The sequence below is a fragment of the Tamandua tetradactyla genome, chromosome 4 (assembly GCF_023851605.1).
Source record: "Tamandua tetradactyla isolate mTamTet1 chromosome 4, mTamTet1.pri, whole genome shotgun sequence".
Taxonomy (NCBI): domain Eukaryota; kingdom Metazoa; phylum Chordata; class Mammalia; order Pilosa; family Myrmecophagidae; genus Tamandua; species Tamandua tetradactyla.
In genome coordinates, this window is record NC_135330.1 from 192,560,716 (window position 1) to 192,574,717 (window position 14,002).

At 41.8% G+C, this 14,002-nt stretch overlaps 1 non-coding gene across 1 annotated transcript; it reads right to left on the reverse strand.

Annotated features, from left to right (window-relative positions):
• Positions 1 to 6,556: 6,556 nt before the first annotated feature.
• On the reverse strand, positions 6,557 to 6,664 carry LOC143681831 (U6 spliceosomal RNA). Its single transcript, XR_013174888.1, has one exon. It is a non-coding gene; the product is annotated as a U6 spliceosomal RNA (small nuclear RNA).
• Positions 6,665 to 14,002: the final 7,338 nt, after the last annotated feature.

A 14,002-nucleotide genomic window follows, 5' to 3' on the forward strand; every position in this document is an offset into this window, starting at 1 on the left:
GAAACAACAGTTACAACTCCTGAATAGATGTGATTGCTGTAAGAGCTCGTGCTCTAGGACCCTTTACAATAGGCCCCAACATAGGGTGGAAACTTTTAATTAGATGATCTCCATGGAGATGTGTGCTGGTTTGAAAGGATGTATGTCCCCTAGAAAAGTCATGTTTTAATCTAAATCCCATTTCATAAAAGCAGAATAATCCCTGTTCAATACTGTATGTTTGAATCTGTAATTAAATCATCTCCCTGGAGATGTGATTTAATCAAGAGTGGTTGTTAAGCTAGATTAGGGGACAACATGTCTCCACCCGTTTGGGGGTGGGAGGGAGTCTTGGTAAGTTTCTGGAGTCCTATAAAGGAGGAAACATTTTGGAGAAAGGATGAGATTCAGAGAGAGCAGAGAATGCTGCAGCACGACGAAGCAGAGAGCCCACGAGCCAGCAACCTTTGGAGATGAAGAAGGAAAACGCCTCTGAGGGAACTTCATGAAACAGGAAGCCAGGAGGGAAAGCTAGCAGATGATGCTGTGTTCACCATGTGCCCTTCCAGCTGAGAGAGAAGCCCTGACTGTGTTCACCATGTACCTTCTCACTTGAGAGAGAAACCTTGAACTTCATCGGCCTTCTTGAACCAAGGTATCTTTCCATGGATGCCTTAGATTGGACATTTCTATAGACTTGTTTTAATTGGAACATTTTCTTGGCCTTAGAACTGTAAACTAGCAACTTATTAAATTCCCCTTTTTAAAAGCCATTCTGTTTCTGGTGTATTGCATTCTGGCAGCTAGCAAACTAGAACAAGATGACACACACAATTGTAAGTGTGGCCTTTTGATTAGAAGGAGATGTGACTCCACCCATTCCAGGTGGGTCTTGATTAGTTTACTGGAGTCCTTTAAAAGAGGAAACATTTTGGAGGGAGCTTATAGCCAACAGAGCAGAGATGACACAGATGCTGACATTTGAAGAAAAGAAACATGGATGTTTGGAGATTCTTGGAGCCCAGCAGATGTTGCCATGAGATATTAACCAAGCCAGAACCTGGAGAGAGCCAAGGGAAGCCAAGAGATGAAAAACAGCCCCAAAGAAGCAAAGTGAGGAACCATCACAAGGAACAGAGACTGAAAGCAACAGAGCCCAGGAGCAGAGGGTCAGCAGATGCCAGCACATGACTACCCTGCTGACAGACCTGTTCCAGACCCATTGACCTTCCTTGAATTAAGATATCTTTCCCTGAATGCCCTGGTTTGGACATTTTTATAGGCTTAGAACTATAAACTTGTAGCTTATTAAAGTCCCTTTTTAAAAGCTATTTCGATAGCTCGTGGAGTACTTGGGCCATGTGCTTGTGAGTAAATAGCTTCTTGTTCATGCCTGAGACTGAGTGCAGCAGTTGAGGGACCAGCCAGTCTGGCCGAGCCACATCTCAGAGTCCGAAGTGAAAGGGGAAGTGATTGCACTAGTGGGATCGCCTGCAAGATGATTCAAGTGAGGCCTCAAGCAGGCACCAGGAATTGAACCCAGGTCTCCAGCATGGCAGATGATCACACTTTCAACTGCATTAAAGGAGAGTTCTCCATGAAAATGTTACCTTTTCCAAACTGATAAAGAACCTCTGAGTGTGGAATTTGATGAAAGCATCATCATTTTGTTTACCTAGTGCTTATCTTGTTGTGAGTGTAAACCCAGAGGAAGACAATTCTCAGCTGAGCTGTTGACTATGCAGTCACTGGAGTTAGTGAAATTGAAAGATGTAGTTATAAAATTTACTCAGGCAGAGTGGGACATGCTGGATTCATCCCAGAGAAGGCTGTTCAGAGATGTGATGCTGGAGAATATCAGTCATCTACTCTCAGTGGGATATCAAGTCTGTAAATCAGATGTAGCTTCAAAGTTAGTTCAAGGGGCAGAACTGTGTGAAGAAGGAATTGGATTTTTTCAAAACCAAAATTGAGTTGCTGTATGTTGGAGTGTTGAATTTCAGTGCTAGAGTATTCTAACTCTGTGTCTCAGGTGCCACACAGCTACCCAAAGTTCCAGGGAACTACCAGGCACTGGGAATTGAATCTGGGCCTCTAGCATGGCAGGCAAGAATTCTGCCACTGAGCCACCATCACACCACCCTGAGTTAACTTTTCTAAATGGTGTAAAGTCAAGACTTGTGTATAGAAACATATCTGATTTTTGCACCTTAATATTGCATCCTGCCACTTTTCTGAATTTGTTTATTAGCTCAAGAAGCATTGTCATAGATTTCTCAGGATTTTCCAAATATAGCATCATGTCATCTGAAAATAATGAAAGAAAAAGATGGTGAATTCTGTCCAATGATTCTTCAGCATCAATCTAGATGATTAAGTGTGATTACACACTGGAGTCTGCTAAGAGGGAAGCATTTTGGAGAAAGCTTCAGAACTCACACAGTCAGAAACCTTTGAAATGGAGAAAGAAAATAACCTCAAGGAACAGGTTTGAAATGAGAAGCCACAGACCCCAGCTGATGTTAGCCATGGGCCTTCAAACCTGACACAGGTGTGGCAGATACATTGGCCTTTCCTGAATCAAGGTCTTCTTTGTTACCTGTAGTCTAAACAAACTGAACTGCATCAACGAGCTTCCTGCTCTTGGTTTTGTTGAATATGGCCAAGAGGTGACTACTGGTTTGAAACTGTAATGTACAGAAGAGAAGCCATGTTCTTCTAATCATATTTCAATCTTGGAGGGGCAGACCTTTTGTTTAGAGTGGAAACTTTGGTTAGGTTGTTTCTCTGGAGATATAATCCACTCAGTTGTGACTGTGAGCTTTTGATTGGATTATTTCCATGGGGTTGTGACTCCACACATGCAATGTGGACCTTAGTTTACTAGAATCCTCAAAAGAGCCAACCCAAGGAAACATTTTTGGAGGACGACCAGACACAAACATTTGGAGATGCTGGGGAGTGCTGACACAGATGCTTGGAAAGTCATTAGAACCCAGATCCCAACAAACATTGCCAGGGGCCTTCCCTGAGATGCTAAGCAACTCAGAACTTGGAGAAAGCCAATACTGAGAATCTAAGAGAGAGCCTCCAGATGCTTGGAGAGGAAGCCACTGAAATCAGAAGCACAATGCAACGAACCATGAGCAAGGACCTCAGGCACCAGCCACATGACTTCCTAGTGGACAGAGAAATCCTAGACTCCATTTGGCTTTTCTTCAGGGTCAAGGTATCTATCTCTGGATGCCTTAGTTTGGACATTTTTATGGCCTTAGTACTGTAAACTTGTAACTTAATAAATCCCCTTTATAAAAGCCAGTCCATTTCCTCTATATTTCATTCCATCAGCATTAATAAAGTGGAACAAGGGGTCTTTCACAAAATCAGATGGCAGGAGATTAGTGTTTTCAAAAGAGTTTATTCTCAGTTCTTATTTTGTAGATAACCCTGAGGCTGGTAGACTTTTAACGGCCTTAGTACTGTAAACTTGTAACTTAATAAATCCCCTTTATAAAAACCAAAAAAAAAAAAAAGCTATTTCATTTCTGATGTATTGCATTCTGGCAGCTTACCAACTAACACACCTTATAATTAGCCTTCACCTATCGTACTAATTTATTTCCTGGGCCTCCTTTCCAGAGTGTGAATAAGTGTTCTCTATTCTAATTCTTTTGTACTTAGAAGTGCCAAGTACCCCTCACACAAATAGATAGAATCTGTTTCCCCTACTCATCTAAATACTCTTAGGACATGAACGAATGAATGCAAGTGAAACGAGCTGGTGTGGGTCCATCTTTGACAGTTCCTTTCACTGGTGTTACACTCCAGTGACTCGGGGTGGGGCCAATGGGGAGGAGTTTACGCTCTTAAAAAGGACCGTGTCCCCTGTTCCTTCACCTCCTGAGTCCGAAGGAAGCCACGGATAACTTCCAGGCTTGTTGCTTGGGAGCTCGGGCAGAAGCTGCTGCCCACCTGACGAAGAGTTCAGTAGAAGGAGCAGGTGTTTTGGAGAAGACTGTCTGTGAGCTCCAGACAGGTTGAGGTGGAGCTGACTGAGACAGCAGGAGAAATGTCTGGAAGGCAATCGTGCTTACAAGCCTGAGGCCTGGGACAGGTCTGCCATAGGGACAGTGATTGGGGGTCTCCAACATCAAGATTCTGGTTTTGAAAAATAATGAAGTGGGTCCTGATGTTCGTAGGCCGGAGCAGGGCAAATCCGTGGCTTCCATCAGGTGGCAAATTGGGATCCACCTTCTCCCAGGGAACTGAGTTCTCTTCTTGGCTGAGCAAGTCACTTAGCCTCTCTGTTCCTTCATCTGCAAAATGCATGTGAAACCAAATTGCAAACTATAAAAGGCTAAGCTTTTGATTGTTATTATCGTTGACTGTGAACTCTTTATAGTTCCCCTTCACCCCAGATGTCCTCTAAGTGGATAACATAAATGTTAAATATGAAAATGCTGACAGCACAGAAACTTGCCTTTGCAGTAATATTACTCAGTGTGTCCTGCTATTCCTTTCAGATTTATTCTCCTGATGGGGCGCGGTCACACTTCTAGGAGCACGCCATCAAATGACACTAAAAATTCTGAAAAATAAAGCTGAGTCATTGCAAGCAGCATCTAGAGAAAAATTACTCTCGCGGTAATTATTTTCAGGATGGGGATGAGAAAAAGGAAATGAATAATTAGGAGAAATTGAAGAGATGCAAATTTCCCTCTGCTCCAAGCTGATGCATCAAGAGACCTCTTTAATCAAGAGGATTTTTATCCTATTGAATTTGCTTTTTTTTTTTCACAATTATGAATAAATCTGTGAGCATTCATGTAGAGATTTTTGTGTTTTCATTCCTCTAGGATAAATTCCCAGAAGCACAGTTGCTAGATTGTATGGTGATTGGAAATTTAGTTTAGGAAACTCCTAACTAAAGTGTTTTCCAGAGTAGCCACACATTTTATATTCCCGCCAGCAAGGCATATATGACCCAGTTTCTCTGCATCCTTGTCAATATTAGGTGTCACTTTTATTTCATCCATTCTCATAGGAGTGTAGTCACAGCTTTGAGATTTAATTTGCATTTACCTAATGGTCCATTATACTAAATAACAGTATGCTGAGCATTCTTTCATGTCCTCACATACAATCTGTACACCCTCTTTAGAGAAGGGTCTCTTCATGTCTTTTGCCCATTTTCTAATTGGATTGTTTGTTTCTACTGTTGAGTTTTGAGAGTTCTTTATCTATTTGAGATACTAATCCCTTGTTGGATATGTGGTTGCAAATATTTTCTCTCAATCTGTAGCTTGTCTTTTCTTCCTTTTAGCAGGGTCTTTGGTTTGAGAAAAGTTTTCATTTTTGATGAAGTCCTGTTTACCAGTTTTCCCTCTTTTGGATTGTGATGTCAGTGTAAAATCTAAGAAAGACTTTCTCCAATTTTGTCCAAAAGATGTATAGTTTTATGTTACATTTACACCCATGACCCATTTTGAATTAATTTTTGTACAAGGTTTGAGACTTAGTTTGACAATCATACATATTCTTTGCCAATGGATGTCCAATTCTTCTGGCACCATTTGTTGAAAATGCTGTCTCTACTGAATTGCCTTTGCGTCTTTGTCAAAAATCAGCCTGGTCTATTTGTGCTATTTTTGAGTTCTCTATTCTGTTCCATTTGTCTCTGCGTCTATTCTCTACCAGCATCTTACGGTCTCGATTACTGCAGCTATAGAAGTCTTGAAATGGGGAGACTGATTCCTCCCATTCTCCTTTATTTCAGAATTGTTTTAGTTCCTTTGCTTCCCTGATAAATTTTAGAATACTCTTGCCTGAATCTACAAAGAACCTTTCCTGTGGATATTGATAGGAGTTACATTAAACATATATATATTATTTGGGGAAGTCTTGGTGTCTTTCCAATGGTTTCTTCCAACCCACGAGCACACAATGTCTGCCAATTATGTAGAGCTTTTTTATTTCTTTTATTGGCATCTTGTAGTTTTCAGCATACACGATTTGTACATCGATTTGTTAGATTTAGACCTACTTCATTTTTTTTGTGATTGTAAATGATGCTGTACTTTAAATTTAGATGTCTACATGTTCCTTACTGTATACAGAAATGCAGTTGATGGTTTAACTCACCTGTAGGAGTTTTTTGAAAGATTTTCTATGTACACAGTCATGTTATCTGCAAATAGAACAGTCGTATTTCTTTCTTTCTGCACTGGGTGCATTTTATTTCCTTTTTTTTTTTTTTGTCTATTGCAATGGTTTAGAGCTTCTAGCCATGGCAAATAGCAGTGGTGAAAGTGGACACCTTTGCCTTGTTTCCAATTTTAGATGGAAAACGTCCACCCTTTTCAGCATTTAAGCATACAGTTGGTTGTAGCTTTTATGTAAATTCTCTTTATCGAGTTTTGAAATTCTTTCTATTCCTATTTTTCTGAAAGGTTTTTTTTTTTAAATCACAAATGACTGTGGATTACTTTGTTATTTTTTAAATCTCTGATCTTATTTATTTGTAACTCTCAGAAAATCTTATTTTTGACTGGACTCTGACTTAGAGGAAGAAGCTCTTAAAAATATGTAATGCTTCACAGCATTTGCAGGTGATCCTTGTGCAGGGGGCGTGCTAATCTTCTCTGTATTGGTCCAATTTTAGTATATGTGCTGCTGAAGAGAGCACTGGATTGCTTTACTTTTGAGTGACTAAAGGAAGGAGAATGTACTGGGGGATAAGAAAAAATAAAGCGGGAATAAGAGAGATAGGAGGGAAAGGGAAAAACTTTTTCTGCAGAAAAGGCAAGTTACTGCTATTCTATCAGAAAAACCTGATTATGAGAAATGACAGTGGTTAAATCTTTTTTATCTATATTTTTATTATAAACAGCATACAAACATTCTTGACATACAAACATTCCATACATGGTGTACAATCAATGGCTCACAATATCATCACATAGTTGCATATTCATCACCATGATCATTTTTTGAACATTTGCATCATTTGGAACATTTTTTATTTCCAGCAAAGGAAATAAAAAAGAAAACACTTATACATACCAAACTCCTTACCCCTCCTTCTCATTGACCACTAGTATTTCAATCTACTCAATTTATTTTAACCTTTGTTCCTCCTATTATTTGTTTATTTTTTATCCATATTTTTTACTCATCTGTCCATACTGTAGATAAAAGGAGCACCAGACACAAGGTTTTCACCATCACATTGTAAAAGCTATATCATTATACAGTCATCTTCAAGAAACATGGCTACTGGAACACAGCTCTACAGTTTCAGGCACTTCCCTCCAGCCACTCCAATATACTATAAACTAAAAAGGGATATCTATATAATGCATGAGAATAACCTCCAGGATAACCTTTCAACTCTGTTTGAAATCTCTCAGCCACTGAAACTTTATTTTGTCTAATTTCTCTCTTCCCTCTTTTGGTCGAGAAGGTTTTCTCAATCCCTTGATGCCAAGTCCCAGCTCATCCTAAGATTTCTGTCCCATGTTGCCAGGGAGGTTTATACTCCTGGGAGTCATGTCACATGTAGAGGGGGGTGTGCAGTTGGCTTAGAAAGACAGGCCACATCTGAGCAACAAAAGACGGTCTCTGGGGGTGAGTCTTAGGCCTAATTTTAAGTATGCTTAGCCTGTCCTTTGCAGAGATAAATTTCACAGGGGCAAACCCCAAGATCGAGGGCTTGGCCTACTGATTAGGTTGTCCCCACTGCTTGCAAGAATATCAAGAATTCTCCAAGTGGAAAAGGTGATTTTCCCCCTTTCTTCCCATCCCCCCAAGGGGACTTTGCAAATACTTATTTATTCACTGTTCAAATCACTCTGGGATTTATCAGGGCATCACACTAACCTGGACAAACCAACAAAATCTCATGCCCTATTCAAGGTTCCATGTACTTATGGTGTTCAACTAAACTAATCATACAAGTTAAATTAGGAAATGCACTACCCAAAATATAATTTTTGCACCAAATAAACATTTCTTCCTTTAGTCTCACACAGAAGTTGAAGTTTTAAAATATGAATGATTATTTTCAACACCTTGCAATACTGACATTCCTTTGTTCTCCCTCATGCAAAGACATTTTTAAATTTGTACATTTAATCACCATCATTGTATACTCTAGGCATTCCTAAATTATACTATCTGTCTGAATTGTCTGTCTATCCTTCTGGTTTCATACGTGCCCCCAGCCCTCCTCCCTCTTTCACTCTCACACTCAGCTTCATTCAGTGTACCAACGTTATTGTGCTAAAATTAGGTAGTATTGTGCTATCTATTTCCGAATTTTTACAATCAGTTCTGTTGCACAATCTGTATCCCTTCAGCTCCAATTACCCAATCTCTACCCTATTTCTATCTCCTGATAACCTGTGTTCTTAACTGAAATTCTCCAAGTTCATTCATTAATGTTAGTTCATATCAGTGAGACCATACAGTATTTATCCTTTTGTTTCTGGCTAATTTCACTCAGCATAATATCTTCAAGATCCATCCATTTTGTTACATGCTTCATGACTTTATTCTGTCTTACAGCTGTGTAATATGTATAGCCACTCATCAGTTGATGGACGTTTAGGCTGTTTCCATCTCTTGGCAATTGTAAATAATGCTGTTATAAACGCAGGTATGCAAATGTCTGTTTGTGTCCTTGCCCTCATGTCCTCTGAACAGATACCTAGCAACGGGATTACAGGATCATATGGCAATTGTATACTTAGGTTCCTAAGGAACCGCCAAACAGCTTTCCACAACGGTTGTACCATTTTACATCCCCACCAACAGTGGAAAAGTGTGCCTCTTTCTCCACACCCTCTCCAGCATTTATCATTTTCTGTTTTTTTTATACTGACCATTCTGACGGTTGTGAGATGATACCTCATTGTGGTTTTGATTTGCATTTCCCTAATAGCCAGTGAAGTTGAGCATCTTTTCACGTGCCTTTTAGCCATCTGTGTTTCCTATTCTGAGAAGTGTCTTTTCATGTCTTTTGCCCATTTTTAAAATTGGGTTATTTGTCTTTTTGTTGTTGAGTTGAAGAATCTCTTCATATATTCTGGATACTAAACCCTTATCTGATATGTGGTTTCCAAATATTGTCTCCCATTGCATAGGCTGTCTTTTCACTTTCTTGACAAACTTCTTTGATGCACAAAAGTGTTTAATTTTGAGGATTTCCATTTATCTATTTATTTCTTCAGTGCTCATGCTTTGGGTGTAAGATCTAGGAAACCACCTCCTATTACAAGTTTTATAAGATATTTCCCTACATTTTCTTCTAAAAGTTTTATGGTCTTAGCCCTAATCCTTAAGTCTTTGATCCACTTTGAGTTAATTGTTGAATAAGGTGTGAGATACGGATCCTCTTTCATTCCTTTGCATATGGATATCCAGTTCTCTAAACCCCGTTTATTGAAGAGGCTGCTCTGTCCCAGGTGAGTTGACTTGACTGCCTTATCGAAGATCAATTGTCGGGTGGGCCATGGTGGGTCAGCAGGCAGAGTTCTCACCTGCCATGCCAGAGACCTGCGTTCGATTCCCAGTGCTGTCCATGCAAAAAAAAACAGATCAATTGTCCAGAGAGAGGAGAGTCTATGTCTGAACACTATTCAATTCCAGTGGTCAGTATAGTTATCTTTATGCCAGTACCATTCTGTTTTGACCACTGTAGCTTCATAATACGCCTTAAAGTCAGGTAGTATGAGACCTCTGACTTTATTTTTCTTTCTCAAGATATTTTTAGCTGTTTGGGGCACACTACCCTTCCAAGTAAATTTAGTTATTGGTTTTTCTATTTCTGCAAAGTAAGGTTTTGGGATTTTAATTGGTATTGCATTGAATCTATAAATCGATTTAGGTAGAATTGACATCTTAACCATACTAAGTCTTCCAAACCATGAACATGGTATGCCCTTCCATTTGTTAAAATCTCCTGTGATTTCTTTTAGCAATTTCTTGTAGTTTTCTGTGTATAGGTCTTTTGTTTCCTTAGTTAAATTATTCCTAAATATTTTATTCTTTTGGTTGCAATTGTAAATGGAATGTTTTTCCTGAATCCTCCTCAGATTTCTCATTACTAGTGTTGTCATGGTCAGGTTCCTATGTCAGCTTGGCCAGGTGGTGGTGTCCAGTGGTCTGGTTGGGCAAGCGCTGGCCTGTCTGTTGCTATGAGGGCATTTCATGGACTTAAATCATGATCACATTGGCTGCACCCACAGCTGATTGCATTTGTAATCAGCTAAGAGGAGTGTCTTCTGCAATGAGAGATGTTTAATTTAATCACCAGAAGACTTTTAAGGAGAATCCAGAAGAGACAATCACTTCTTTCTGCTTTATCCAATGAGCCTCTCCTTTGGATTTCATCAAGACCTTTCGTTGGAGCTGCCAGCTTCACAGCCTGCCTGTTCTAGTTTGCTAGCTACTGGAATGCAATATACCAGAAACAAAATGGCTTTTTAAATGGGGAACTTAATAAGTTGCTAGTTTACAGTTCTAAGGCTGAGAAAATGTCCCAACTAAAACAAGTCTATAGAAATGTCCAATCAAAGGCATCCAGGGAAGATACCTTGGTTCAAGAAGGCCACTGAAGTTCAGGGTCTCTCTCTCAAGTGAGAAGGCACATGGCAAACAAGGTCAGGGCTTCTCTCTCACATGGAAAGGCATGTGGCGAACACAGCATCATTTGCTAGCTTTCCCTCCTGGCTTCCTTTCGTGAAGCTCCTCAGGAGGCATTTTCCTTCTTCATTTCCAAAGGTCACTGGCTGGTGGGCTCTGCTTCTACTATGTCGTTCTGCTCTCTCAGAATCTCCAGCTTTCTCCAAAATCTTTCCTCTTTTATAGGATTCCCATAAACTAATCAAGACCCACCCAAATGTGTGGAGACATGCCTTCACCTAATCCAGCTTAACAACCACTCTTGATTGAGTCACATCTCCAGGGGGATGATATAATTATAGTCTCAAACATACAATACTGAATAGGGATTAGAAGAAACAGCTGCCTTTACAAAATGGGATAGGATTAAAACATGGGTACATACATCCTTTCAAACCAGCACATTCTACCTTCTGGACCCTAAAAAAGGCGTGTTTTTCCTCCAATGTGTCCCTTCTCTGTCCTTCTCAGTCCCAACTGGCAGTGGTTCTCTATATACAGATCCCGCAACACTCTCATTTATGCAGTAGCCTTGGATCATGCCCATCAGACAAAAGGTGTTTCTGTAAATCCTTCCTGAATAACTCCATCTCCAATCCTGGCTTTTTCTGAAATGGCTGACTGCTTCCACGTTTGGTTAAATCCTCATGTGGGACACTGTTCTCTGAAGTCTCCCTTTCTGGAAGCCCATAATTTTCCAGACCATCAATGTCTGGTTTCTTTATACCCAGGAGTTCAGGTCTCAGCTTATCTCTTTCCTGTCGCATTTTGCTATAAACTTCAAGGAGAAACCAGGCTGCACTTTCCACACTGAATTTGGAAATCTCCTCCGCTAAGTATCCTGGGTTGTCACTTTTAAATTCTAAGTTCCATCCAACAGCAGTACACAACTTTTCAAGATTCTGTGCCACTTTAAAAGATGGGTCACCTTCTTTCCAGTTTGCAATGGCACATTCCTCATTTCAGTCTAAAGCCTAATCAGAGATAATTTTAGAATCCACATTTCTACCAACAGACTCTTCAAACCATTCTAGATCTTCTCTATCAAGCTCCTCACAACTCTTCCAGCATCTTCCCCTTATCCATTTAAAAAGCCGTTCCAACACGCTGGTATTTGCAAACCACAAGTTTACAGTTCTAAGGCTGTGAAAATGTCGAAATTAAGGCATCCAGGGTAAGATACCTTGGTTCAAGAAGGCAGATGATGTTTAAGGTTTCTCTTTCAGCTGGAAAGGCACATGGCAATGTCTGCTAGCTTTCTCTCCAGGAATCTTCAACAACATTCCCGGGTTCTCTCCGTTCTGTGGGCTCTGTCGGTTCTGGTGGCTCTAAAGCTTTCTCCAAAATGGTTCCCTCTTAAAGGACTCCAGTAAGAGCAACCCCACCTTGAATGGGTGGAGACACATCTCCATGGAAACCATCTAATCAAAAGTTACCATCCACAATTGGGTGGGTCACATCTCCCTGGAAACAATAAAAAAGGTTCCACCCAGCATTACTGAAGGAGGATTAAAGGATATGGCTATTCTGGGTGTCCAACAGATTCAAACCTGCACGCTGGGCTATAACCATCCCTCACTAGCCTGTGGGTTCCACGAGGCCTGACTGTGTCCCCCACTGTGTCCCCAGCACTGAGCAGGGTGCCTGGTGAAGAGGCGCTGGATATAGACTGGGTGGCTACGTGAAGAGATGGGCTGGGGCAGGGGAAGTGAGGGGCATTCTAAGAACTACTGGGATCCAGCTCCCGCCTCCTCTGCTGCCCAAACTGGACACGACCCAGTCGAGGACAGCGCTATGGAAGGGCCAATAACGATGAAAAGGGTGACTTCCCTACCACGTGTGGATCACACGTGAGGGTGGACCACAGACTCCACAGGAGTCAGCAGCCGCGGGAGACAGCACCAGCGTCCTCGGTGCCACTGCATCTGTGGGCCCTGGAGGCTCGGGGCCAGGCACTCATGGCCTCCCCCCACCCCCAAGCACCCATGGCCCCCACCCCCAGCCCCTAGGAATCCATGGCCTCACCTTCCCCCCGACAAGCACCCATGGCGTCACCTTCCCCCACCCCCACCCCCCACTGAAAGACATGGCAGAAGGAGAGGAAATGGCAAACCCCAGGAGATGACGGGGTTACCATTCATAAATAAATTGTGGAACGAATGAACAGATGAGCACACCCAGCCATTTGAAAGTGGGTGTACCCGTGACTCCAAAGCCTTTGTTCTTATCATCTAAGATGAAAACTTCCTTTTCTTTCTTTTAGTGTTATATGTCTTTTATAATTTTTTTTTTTTGCATGGGCAGCACCAGGAATCGAAGCCAGGTCTCCAGCATGCAAGCGAGAACTCTGCCACTGAGCCACCGTGGCCTGCCCCTTATAATTCTTTTTAATGACCAGAGAAAACTGGAAAATAATTTGGTGGAGAAGGAAGGCACACACAGGCCATAGGAAAGGGTCAGGGCAAGGCTGTAGGCTAAATGTTTGGGGGGGGGTATTTTTAAGCCCCATTCTCTTCCAGTTGACATGGCCGGTGCTGCCTTTAATTACCTTATTGAAGAAGCAGTAAAACATTTATGAGACAACATAATTATCTCAGATTTGCAAAACCACTTTGCAGAGTTGTTTTGATTGCTCTCGCTCCCCTTGTGGGGACAGAGGCTGGGGGAGGTGAAGCTGCTGATTCAGGGCCTCAGGGCCGGGCGCCCACACTCACTCCCAGGCTCGCAGGCCATCCCCTGGGTCACGCTGTCCTCCCAGCCCGGGGAGGAGACTTGGCCTAGGGGAGCCCACAGGACGGGAAGGGGCCTTCCCAGAGGCCCCGAAAGGAAGCACCAGCCTGGCCGAGTGGATGAAATTTGTTCTGCCAAGGCAAATGCTGCTAGACTGCTCTAGCTTTTTATCCTCGGTCAGAGGAGAGAATTTTGCAGCCAGGAAGGCAAGATCAGGCATCCATCTCCTGTGCCAAGGAGAGTTTGTGTCAGGCTCGTCTCCTGGTGCCCAGACTCAGGGAAGCAAATGAGTTACCTGGGTAATAAGCGCAAGGCTTCAGGTGGTACAAGCAGAAGCAATAACATAAATACTTGGGAGAGCTATCAGGAGGCAAAGAGGCAAAAATCCAATTTACGAGTTTATGCCAAATGACAGGGATCCAAAGTGACTGGATTACAGAGTGTTCGCAGAGGGCTGAAAGGAAACCATCTTGCTTAAAAAATATTCTATGGAGAATAAACACCAGCTGCCTTCCCTGGCTGGGCGAAGGATGATGATTGTTCCTTGGGAGGATGTAGATCCCTGTGCCCTTGGTTCAAGGCACTCAGTGCGTGTTTATTGAGAGCCCTT